Source organism: Panthera pardus, unplaced genomic scaffold (genome assembly GCF_024362965.1).
Source record: "Panthera pardus isolate Hobbes unplaced genomic scaffold, ASM2436296v1 HiC_scaffold_10, whole genome shotgun sequence".
In the NCBI taxonomy this organism is placed as follows: Eukaryota; Metazoa; Chordata; class Mammalia; order Carnivora; family Felidae; genus Panthera; species Panthera pardus.
In genome coordinates, this window is record NW_026526655.1 from 77,911,787 (window position 1) to 77,924,778 (window position 12,992).

Sequence of the window (12,992 nt, forward strand, 5' to 3'; positions counted from 1 at the left end):
ACTTGCTTCATCTGCAGCCTCTGAACATTTAATTTGTTGACTGTTTTATTTTAGTTTTTTGGCGGGGGTTGTTTTGTTTTTGTTTTTAGTTATGCCTTTATTTTTTATTAAGTTGTAGAAACTATTATTAAAGGTGTTAAATATTTGCATGCCATGTGTTTTATGTTTTTGTTTTATTTAAATTCAAGTTAGTTAACATACAATGCAGTATTTTCAGGAGTAGAATCCAGTGATTCATCACTTCCATGGAACACCCAGTGCTCATCCCAACAAGTGTCCTCCTTAATGCCCATCACCCATTTAGCCCATACCCTCACCCATCTCCCCTCCAGCAACCCTCAGTTTGTTCTTTGTATTTAAGAGTCTCTTATGGCTTGCCTCCCTCTCTGCTTTTATCATATTTTTCCTTCCCTTCCCCAATGTTCATCAGTTTTGTTTCTTAAATTCCACATATGAGTGAAATCATATGATATTTGTCTTTCTTTGACTGACTTATTTCATTTAGCAGAATACAGTCTAATTCTATCCACATTGTATCAAATGGCAAGATTTCATTCCTTTTGACTGCTGTGTAATATTCCATTGTATATACAAACCACATAATTTGTTGGTATTTGATAAGCCAATGATATTCACAAATCCATAACCTGTAGGTGCTATTGGTATGAATTTATATTCAATCAGAAATAACACATATACTGTTATAAGAGAGGAAAACATTCAAGTTAGTGTTGTCCTCTCCAACACCTTATTCAAATGGGACAGAATAATAGGCCAAAGATGGAGTATAAAGTGAATACTGACTACCTCTACTTACCAGAAGATCCAGAGGCAATTTTTTTTCAAGAGGTAAAGTTTTGCTAGAAAGGAGGGAGGAAGTATTGACTACTCTACCATCTGTTGAGCTACACATTTATAAGGGGAATATGTGTCCCCTCTAAACTAATGTATTCCAATATTACAAGTTCATGCATGATTGATGGGCATTTGGAGCCTCTCCTCTGCTTATCAGCAGAATCCAGTCTCATAAATTCCTTCAACTCTGTCTTCTCTAATCTGATTCTGGAATAAAAGGATTAGGTTCTCCAAATAGACAATATGCTTATTCTATGCTCTCATTCTATTGCATGCTTTCAAATGATTTGTCTTTGTCATGTTTCCCAGGGCCAGAATGATCCATTGTATATATTTTTCATCCAGAATCTTGTCTGAAGTATTCAAAGTAAAAAGTAGTTCGATTTGATCTTTAATTGATGATAATGTTATTAAGAAAATTGACTCACTTCACCAGACCAGGGTTTTTGTTTCTGTTTCTGTGTTTATTTGCTCCTATGCATTCCTACAGACTCTCTTGTTTCCACCTGTCTCTTAATTCAAGCTACCACCGCAGGAAATTCTTCCTGGGGTCTGACTAACTTCACACAGGACCTCCATCCCACCCCACATCCCTGTTTTCTCCAGTTCCAAGCTTTACTGTGGATATATTTTAAAACTTTTTGAAAGAAATAAAACAGACCTAAGTAAATGGGCAGATATGTCATATCCAATAGCAACAAAGGTTCTCATGGACCTTGACAAGCAGACACTAAAAGTTAAATGGAAAAACACAAGGCCAAGAATAGCCAAAATATTTTTGAAGATCAAGATGAATGCCTAGTCCTACATTATAAAACTAGAAAAATTAAAACAGTGTGGTATTCATGTAGAGAAAGACAAATAGACCAATGGACAGAAAAGAGAACTCAGAAACTGCGTCCTCTGTACTTTGAAGTACGTGGGATATGACAGAGGAAGCATTTCAAGACACTAGGTAAATAGCAGAATACTCAGTAAATGACACTGGAGAAATATGCTCTCCATATGAATAAAAATAAAATTAGACCCTTACTTACACCACTTGAAAAAAATTTTCTAAGTGGACTAAAGAACTAAACGTCAAAAATAAACTTCAAACTTTGAAATAAGCATAGGTGATCTTTTTAATGAATTCATTGTTTGGGATAATTTCCTAAACAAGACACATAAGCACTAATTGTGAAAAAAGATGGATACAGTTCACTAATTTAAAATTAAGTACTTCTGCCAAATAAAAGACTTGTCTTTTCAGTGATAATGCAAGCTAGTCTGGGCAAAGATATGCATAAAAATATATAAAAATTATACAGTATGCAAAGTATAGATTATATAATTGATATTAAAATATATTATAATTATCATAGTATATAAATATATAACAAAGGATTACTATTGAGAATCCAGAGAAAACTCCTACAGATCGATTTAAATGACACAATTGCAATAAAATATTAAAATGGCAAAGGATATAAGTAATTTACAGACTGAGATATACACATGGTTATTAACAAGTATATGAATGCTCCCTGTCCTAACTACCAATTAGGGAAATAAAAATGTAAAGAAATTGACCTTTCATATCAATCAAATTTGCTAAACTTAGAGTTCAAGTTATAATAATTGTAAGAAAACAGGAATTCTTACTACAGTACCTGTGAAAGTACAAATCTGTGAAATTTGTCAACATCCAGGCAATTAAATGTGCTTAGCCTACCATCAAGCAATTCCTCCTCCCAAGAATACATAATAAACTATAGAATTCTAGGGGAATTCCTTGGGAAACTCTCTTACATATACACAATAAAACATGCAAAAATGTTTATTGTAACAAAAGATTGAAAACAATTTCAAATCAGATAAATTGTGGAATTATATATAATACTATGTAACAGTAAAAATGAATGAATTACAGCTCTATAATTGCATTGTTTAGATATCTCAAAAAACTAATGGTGAATGAAAGAAGCAAGTTAGAGAGTATTAAATATATTACAACACTGCCTGGGTAAAGTTTAAAAACTTTAAACATTAAATGGCATAAACTGCATGCAAACTTAGGATGAATTTGGCCAACAGACAAGCTGGAAAATTAGTTTTCCAATTTATTACTGATTTATTTAGGGTAAATGTAATTTCTAGTTCATGAAGAGTAAGAGGGTGTTGGATTTATTACTGATTTATTGCTGATTTTTATTTTATTTCTGTTTCATAGAGAGTACATAAAGTTTAAAAAAAAAACACTTCAGAAGATTTCATATCAAATCCTTACAGATTAAACAAATGAATTATTAAAAAGCACATTATTTTTAAAGATGACTAAATTTAGGGGTGCCTGGGTGGCTCAGTTGGTTAAGTGACCGATCTTGGTTTCAGCTCAGGTCACATTCTCAGTTTTGTGAGTTTATGCCGCATGTCAGGCTCTTCACTGATGGTGTGGAGCTTGCCTGGGATTCTCTCCCTCTCTCTCTACCCCCCACTTACTCACACTGTCTCTGTCTCTCTCAAAATAAATAAATACAACTTAAAAAATAAAGATGACTGAAGTTTAGTGAACCCAAAATTTGGTATTGATTATCACCTAACTTATCCTTAATAATTTTGAAAATGTTCCAGATATTTATAACATCCCAAACTGAAGTAAGGTTGCTGACTCATCTAATCATTTCTATATTTCACATAACTCCAAGTCAACTATATGAATAAAAATGATTTGCAATTTTAACATGGTGATAACACAATTTTTTAAATGTTTATTTATTTTTGAGATACAGAGATCACACCTGAGTTGGGGAGAGGCAGAGAAAGTGGGGTACAGAGGATCTGAAGTAGGGACTGCATTGACAGCAGAGAGCCCCAGACGGGGCTCAACTCACAAACCATGAGATCATGACCTGAGCTAAAGTTGGACACTTAAACAACTGAACCACCCAGGCACACTTATGATAGCATAACTTTGATAAAAACAAACATCCTTGATAATTTTTATTATTTATCTTATGCATAAACATACTAACATTTACATTGGACTGAGAAAAATTCTCTTTACTTCTAAATCCATGAGTGAATCCAAAGGCAAGAGCTAATTGATGAGAAAATGGCATTCCACAACTTTTTTTTTAAAACAGTCTGGGATGTAAGTTTCACTAATTTGTAACTTCCTTGGAAGCACAGAAGTCTATATTAAATCTTGTCACATTTTAATCTACATTTAATTATCATAGATCAGTCTTCAAATGCCTACTGATGAGAAAGAAAATCACATGGCATATAACCAAGGAGCACAGAAAAATTTGCAAGGCATCTCTTCCTTTGCTTCTGTGGTAAAACTAATCAATATTCTCTTGCAGTCTTCCAAAATTAATAAACTCAAAATACAATAAAACCAACCTTTCAGTATAGATCACTATAGGAGAACTTTCAACAATTGTTGACACTCCAGGTTGCATGAAAGCTTTTGCTTTCTTTGGGTTATCACATTCCAGCAGCAAGGCTCTTGGGATGTTTATATTGCTATGTGGGAGTTTCCTGAGAATACTGCCTCCCCTAACAAACAGAATGATGGCTCAGCTCCTCCTTACAAACCATAAGAATACCAGATACATCTATCATCGGGCCTACCACTCCTTCCAAGGAAAACCTGCTGATGAAATATGCCAATGCTTCTGTTTGTGCCGGAAACACTATACTCCGTATCACATAACCCACCACCTCCATTGCCCTTGCATTGCACCTGATTGGGAAATGGATGGTATCTGACTCAAGGTGAGACCGTCTTTTAGCTGTTCAGTGGCTGTAAGGTAGCTCATTGTGAAAAGCTTATCGGAGTTCATTAAAATCTCACTCTGGGAACTGGAAACATTGTAAAAATCTGTGTCAGTGTAGGACCTAAAAATACAAGAATGCTCACATAGAAGCCATGAGGCAAAAGAGAGAACACGAGTCCAGATTAAGGAAGGAAGAAAGAAATGGGGGTGGGTGGAGGATGCTAAGGAAAATCATAGTAAAGGCAGCAGGTTTTAGTTGAAAGACCACTCACTAGCGACAGGGAGAAGCTGGGTGTTACTGGCGGAGGGGCACTGCCCAGCTTGCTGAGAAAGCCTTACCTGACCAAAATTGTCCATCTTGCACTTAGTCTCCATTTTTGTTACAGATATCCTTAAAGTAACACCCTCTTACTTGAACTAGATGGGTGATTTAGGATTGGAAATAATCGTTGTTTTTACTACATTTTAGAGAATGACAAACAGTGCAAAGTTGATGAAACCACATTACAGTCTCAGTCTCTAGGCTCTCTTATTCTGCTTACAGGATTTCTTTTGTACCTTTATGATTAATTTTGGTATTTACCACTACTTTTGGATAAACAGCTCAAACCAAATGGGGAATACAGAAGTAACCAAGAAATCTGAGAAGTGAGTATAGTATTTATGATATTCTTATCCACTCATATATGACTTGGACTTTTATGCTGGCAGACCATTACAAGGAGAGGTAGATAATGGAGAGTAAGATACAACCCCTTAATTCTGTTGATTACCAGACAATTGAGCCATGTCAATTATACAAAAGAGAAAGAGAACTCAGGTCCCATTTTTGAACTCAAATATTTTCCATTTCTCACATCTGAACTGTTCTTGAGTTTTACATAACAATGCCAAATAGGAAAAAAAACCTCAGAAATATTTTGGAGTGTAGCTTCACTTACAAAAAGAATAATAATAAAAGGAAAAGGCAATTGAACAAAATATTCCCCACAAGTGATCCCACATTCCCCAAGGAAGTTATTTATAGTTGGTTCCAGAGTCACATATTTGATTTTTATGGCTTAAAAAAACTGCCATCAGAGTTTTCACAAAGAACTTCTGTTTTTCATGCTGCAGATATCAGAGAGTCAATGACCTTGAATGTGCGGGGGGAAAAAAAGATTCTCTTTTTCTGAGATACACATAATTATTTCTAAGTCTGTAGTGCCTAGCATGTTTTAAACTTTTAAAGCATTCTTCTTATGATTTTGCAGTCTTTATGGCCATCCACAAAACTATTAATTGGTTCTAGATTACAAATACAACTTTTCACAGAATTCCTATGTTTCTTTCCCTCTTTTCCTTTTTTTTTTTTAAATTTTTAAATGTTTATTTATTTTTGACAGACAGGGAGAAACAGAGCACAAACAGGGGAGGGGCAGGGAGAGAGGAAGACACAGAATCAAAGCAGGTTCCAGGCTCTGAGCTATCAGCACAGAGCCCGTTGTGGGGCTCAAACTCACGAACCACAAGATCATGACCTGAGCTGAGGTTGGATGCTTAACCGACTGAGCCACCCAGGGGCCTACTTTCCCTCTTTTACAAATACGAAACTTGAAGAATTCTTCATAAATTTCTATTAACTCACAACATTCTCCTAAGCAATGACTACAACTAATAAATCATTTGTAATTGTAAAACCATAGTAAATTAAACTAAAATAGCAACAGGATAAAGTCATTTTAAAATAAGCTTGTTCAGCTGTTACTCAAACTTGTGTATACTTTATATTCTTGACATTTAGCTTTTCCTTATTAAGTATAAATCCAGATCAAAACTATACTTAAAAGTGTCACTTTTTCTGCCAAAGTATAAAAAAGATATGGATAGCAGTATTAAAATTATTTTATATCACTACCAATTGTGAATACTTTTATCCCAAGAATTAACATTTAGTATTCAATTTTCATGTTAGCCTCATTGACTCACAATGACGCAGCTATCCAACCATATCAAAAATTAAAGTCTTTAAGTAATCATGCTTGAGAAAAAAAGGTAGATAGCAAATTAGACCAACAATCTGTATTAACCTTAGTTAAGTGGCATAACTCATAAAGACATTGTCTTTGAAAGGTAGATAGCAAATTAGATCAACAATCTGTATTAACCTTAATTAAGTGGCATAACTCATAAAGACATTGTCTTTGTTGTCTAACTGCAGAACCCAACATGATATACACCCAAAAGTCCTAACAAGTTGCTCCAAAGCATTCACAATGTTCCAAAAAATTACTTTATAAACTCCAATAGAAATTTATTATTTTAAAACATGCTGCTAAGTATTGGTATTAAAGTAAAACTTAAACATGATAAAACAAATAAACACCAAAGTTATTGGAGAAAATTTTAGATATACACCCATCAAATTCTGGAAAAAGGCAAGGATATCCACTATTACTGCTATTTGTTATTCAGTATAGTACAGGACATCTTGGTAAATAATTAGTTTATTAAAATAAAATGTATATAAGAATTTAAAAGAAAAATGAATTTGACTTAGCAGTTAACAACTATCTAAATAAAATCAACAAGCTATTAAACTGCTAAAATTAGTAAGTAAAGTAAATTTACTGCATTTGAAATCCAACTTCATTTTTCCCCTTTTCTCATTTCCTTTGTTTCTTAAATTCCACATAGGAGTGAAATTGCATGGTATTTGTCTTTCACTGACTGACGTACTTCATTTAGCATGATACTCTCTAGTTCCATCCATGATGACAAACCATTTTAAAGATGTCAATTTTCTCCCAACTTAATGTATATATTCAGTAAAATTCCTATTAAAATCCCAGAAATAATAATTTTGGAATATGACATAGTGAATTATAAATATACATAGAAAAATAAAAATCTGTGAATAGCTATGAAATTTTTTTAAAAGAACACATCTAGAGATCCCTTTCCAGATCTTAAGACATCCTTTAGAACCATGAAACCAGTATCAGTACAGGAAACAGATGAGGAAACCAATGAAATTCAATAGCAAGCCTAGAAATACCCAGCATAAATGCAAGGTTAGTATATGAATGTAATGGGATCACAAATCAGTGGGAAATGGACTAATAATTTAGTAGGTAGTACAGAGAGCACTGGCTTATTACACAGAGAAAAACATATTTGGATACCTTCCTATACCATATATGTAGATGAACTCCAAATTGATAAAAAAACCTAAAATTAAAGTAAATATAAAAAGCCATGTAGAAGCATAAGGCCTCTACTACACAAATCATGAGAAAAAAATTAACGGATATATATTCTACACAAAAGTTAAAGACTTCATTTGAAAAGGACACCAAAGTTGGCAGAATGGTTCCAGACTAGAAGAAAGTAGTTGAAATATTTAAGTCTGACAAAGGATTAATTGCAATAGAATACAATAAAGTATTATAAATTATTTTATTTTATAAACAAAAATTATTAAACACAAAAGAAAAACGGTCTAAGAACATGAAAAGGAAATTCACTAATGGGGAAGCCCAAATGATTAAGAAGAATATGAAGAGATGTTCAACCTCCCTAAGGATCAGAGAGAAAGCAAATGAAAACTAATATGAAATACTGTTACACAGTGATCAGAATGGTAAAAATTGGAACATGAATAATAGCAAGTGCTAGCAAGGATATAAGAAAATTGTAACATCCATTGTTAGTGGAAATGTAAACTGGAACAGACATTCTGGAAAACATAAAATTATGTACCATGACCAATCTTGAATACAAACTACAGAGAAACTCAGACAAAATGTTGATCACAGTGTGACTTTTCATAGCAAGTATTCGGAGACATACTAGACATGCATCACTGGAGAAAGTATAAGTACAAAAACTCCCATACAGAGTAGCATTAACTAGATGCTTATTTTGAAAAAAGAGGAGGTGCATGCGCCCCAATGTTTACAGCAGCATTATTAACAATAGCCAATTTATGGAAAGAGCCCGATGTCCATTGATTGATGAATGCATAAGGAAGATGTGGTACACACACACACACACACACACACACACACACACACACACAGGAATATTACTCAGCCGTCAAAAGAATGAAATCTTGCCATTTGCAAGACAGATGGAGCTAGAGTGTATTATGTTAATTAAGTAAAGGAAGTCAGTCAGAGAAAGATACACACCAAATAATTTCACTCAAAGGTAGGATTTAAGAAACAAAACAGACAAACATAGGGGAAGGGAAAAAAAGAAAGGGAAACAAACCATATGAGACTCAACCATAGAGAATAAACTGAGGGTTGATGGAGGTGAGGTGGGTGGGGGATGGGCTAAATGGGTGATGAGTATTGAGGAGGGCACTTGCTGTGTTGAGCACTGGGTGTTATATGTAAGTGATGAATCAGTAAATTCTACTCCCAAAACCATTATTACTCTACACGTTAACTAACTAGAATGTAAGTAAAAGTTTGAAAAAAAATAAAATTAAATTAAAAGGAGAAGGGAAAGTAATGTTCGTGCCAATAGCACAGGTCTCCTTTAGCTACACAAATGTGCTCTGTTATAACAATATAAAAGCAAAGCAGAATACTCTTCAGTAATCAAAAGAGAAAATGGAGATTTAAAAAAAAAATCTCAGCATCTCGATCATTTTGGATCTTTAGCACTTCGTACAGCGTACACAGTAAGTATGTCACAAATATTAACATGAATGAATGATGCTACTGGCTCCTATTAATGTTCACTCTAATAGGGTTTTCTTCTCTCCTGTTTTCCAGTTTTGCTAGGCAGAATAATGATTCTATAATGTAGTTTCCTTTACTAAGTTGTTGGCATTCCACATTTTCAATTCATATTTCCCCTTTAGCCAAAGTTCATATAAAGACACTTTTCTTGTGTTGTGCAAAAGTAATCATCTTTGTCAAGTCTTCCAATGAGCTAACATTCCATGATAAATTTAATTCACTGTACTATTTTAATCACTAAATTGTACTTTACGTCCGTATCTTGTGAGTGTCAATAGATCACTGGTTTAATAGAGTGTAATAAATGGGTTCTTAATTGATTATTGTTCTCATTAATCACTGCACTTCCACAAAGAAGATCTGTGAAATACACAGACATAATGTGATGCCCCAGAGCACAGAGTAAAGAATGGATGTGAAGCTTAGAAATATAATTTTGAAAACTCAGGAAAAATAAACCCTAGAGTATCACGTATTAGAATCATATTGATAGTGGAATTTTTTTGACCCAGTCTGCAACCACAAAGTATAATTTGGCTTTAAGAAATATCTATAATAAAGAATAGTTCCTCAAGGTGTAATTTCCTGATCAAAATGGGGTTTTGCCCCCACATAGCAATATGTTTCAAGATATCCCAGGTGTTTTAACTGATAGCCACTGATATTTCAAACTGTGGCTATGCACTGCACTGCTATTTCTGCAAGAGATAGTGATGGTTATTTGGTATAATGCAGACTTAAAGCACTCCATAATATAAAGGAATAGTTTTCGAAAACAGCTTTAAGTTCCGCTATCACTACTAAATAACCAATGACAAAGAGATATTCACCTACCCTTTTAAAATGTATTTTATTTAATACATCCTTTCAGGGGAGGAAAAAGTCCTTTTATTCCAAGCAGTTGACAAGAACACTGGAAACATTGAGAAAATTGTACTCATTTCTTCTGAATAGTAAATCAATTGCTTCATCTTATCTTTTTCTGTCTTTGTAACACTCACAATGCTATAATGGGCAACCATTTTTAAAAGATCTTCATTAATCCGCTATATAACTGGGGAAACCAAAGGTTAGGAAGTTATAATTTAACAAGATTCAAAAGGGTAGAACAAGGCAAAAATAGGACTTAAATCCTGATGTTTTGACTCGAATTACATGCTCTTGACATTATAGCCTAGCATATTCTTTACTGTGGGTACACAGTACCCTATAATGTTATCCTCCTCTCTCAAAACTATATCTTTCTCTTTATTCTAAAAGCCTGAAGACTTTAAAGTGTGTTTGTATGCCTGAAGACTTTAAAGTGTGTTTGTATATGGAAAGAGCTCAAGGCTGAGGGTATGGGAAATCATTACAATTCCTTTTTGAGCACTTTCTTCAAAGACCTTTAGAAAATGCATGCTATAATACTTTGTTCTTATTTCATATAAATTGTTTAATAATGGCATATCATAAAGGTCCACATGTCATACAATGTGGCAGGTGAACAATGCACTCATACTATGTTGGTGGTCAAGTCCCAGTTTGTCCCCTGTGAGTGCTTTGTTGCTCTGGGACTAGGCACTTCGATTCTCAAAAAGCTGTCAAGAGGATTTAGCTACCAATGAGTCAGGCTTCACTTACCTAGAATACCTCAATGATAACAAATGAAGTCATTTACGTCTCAGATCTTTGGCCTGTCAAATAAAATCCCCAATGAAGCAACACTACTCATAAAGCAATGGCAGAATAGAGTCATGTGTCTCTCCTTTTTCTGCTCCTCATTTCCCATCACTCTGGCCCCCCATCTCTAGTTACAGAAGTAGGAAATAAAGGCAAAAATAAAGTGAATATCCTTTAAAGTGTCACTACAAATGTGAAATAAAATCTAGTTAAAAAATAGGCTCTTAAAATGAATTCAATACATTGCTCATTAGTCTTCTGGCTAAATGACTTTTAATGACTTGATCCGGAAGCTCCTGCTCTCAAAGCACATTAGTGCACCCCACCTTGGAGGCATGCATATATATATTGCAGGCTTGGACAGTCGGTATCCCATTCCCCAGCTGCATCCAAGATATATACCAGATACAAATCTTCACTCTGTGAACATTTTTAGAGCTGTGGGAAGATTTTTAGAGCTATCCCTCTTCCCTTTGTATATTAAGCTATAAGAACCATGTAAGCCTAGACTTGTCAGTGGCCACCTTGCCATGTTGTAGAATGAGACTCAGATGCAGAGGAAATCAGAGACAGGGTATGGACAGAAGTGAAATCCTGATCATATAGTTGAAAACACATAAGAAGCTATTCTTGAAGACTGATGCCTCTCGACTTTTCAGCAATGTGAGGCAATACATTCTCTTTTTGAGATTAAGCTCTGTTGAGTCAAGTTTCTACCACTTGCAACCAAGAGTAGACTAAAGGATTATGACAAACACCGAGAAAATTTTAAAGTGGTCTACAAACGTAAGGAATTTCTATTGTTGCCAAATAAAGGCAAGAAGTTTCTCCCAAATACTCAGTTTGATCTGATTCAAGTGACTCTGTCATTCTTTAATATAATTTCCAACTCAATTCTCACTATCTTTATACTGGATAAGCCAGTATGACTATTATATGAGATTGAAATAAAATTTAAATAAAATCAACATAGAATTACCCAAACTTAACTGTAAAGGCCATGGAAGAAATTTAAAAGTGTCATAAAAGCAGTGTACTTGTGACACGGAGAAACACTATTCTGACTGCCAAATAGAAATGCATTCAATTCATTATAAAAATTATTCAGTTATTGTGATTAATAAGTACAGCTGTATATGTCCATGAATAGAGTTGAATTTCAGGGACTTCATTAATCAGCATACAAATTCAAGGCTGACTAGTCTTCAATAACAACAAATACTTTTACCTCAAAGAATAAGTAGTGTTACCCAATAGCTCTTCTTCCAGAAATGATTGCATTCATATCCTCCACAAAAGTATTCTTTCACCTCTAACTCATCAAGCAGGAACCATGCCATCATCCCAAATCGTATTAAAAGATTATTTCATAGGAAAGCTCAAGATCATGAATTTCAGTCCTTTGAATAATCTTTTTATATGCCAACTCTACCTTAAAAACTTTTATTTGTAAGAAAATTATTTTCAGGTTATGTTCATTTCATTTAGTATGAATGACAGTATTTATTTCAGTTCTTCATGGTGTATTCAGATCTCTATTAGACGGGGAAATATTCTCTTTTTGCTCAGATCAATTTCTCTGGTCCTACCATTAAGAGGCTTATTTACACGAGAGAAAGCAATTTCTAAACATCATAAATGTTGAATCTGATTTTCCTCCCTCCCCCACCATTAGCAGAGATACCAGGCTGGCAAAGCTGCAGAGACGGAGATGCTGCTGGCCACAGATCCCCATGAAGGGAAAGAGTGCAGTTCTAGAAAAAAAATCTCGGCAGAGTTCCCCGTGCTGAACACAAACATACACAGAGTGTGATGTGTGGAGTCACCTGGCTAAAACTCTTCTAATGTGTGATGAGAATACAAAATACGGTCTCCTTCCAAAACATACTAGCATCCCAGATCTGAAAACCTGGCTAGAAAACCAGCTCCTCAAAACCCATTACTTAATCCTTTAGAATTTCAACAAAGAAACTCAGGC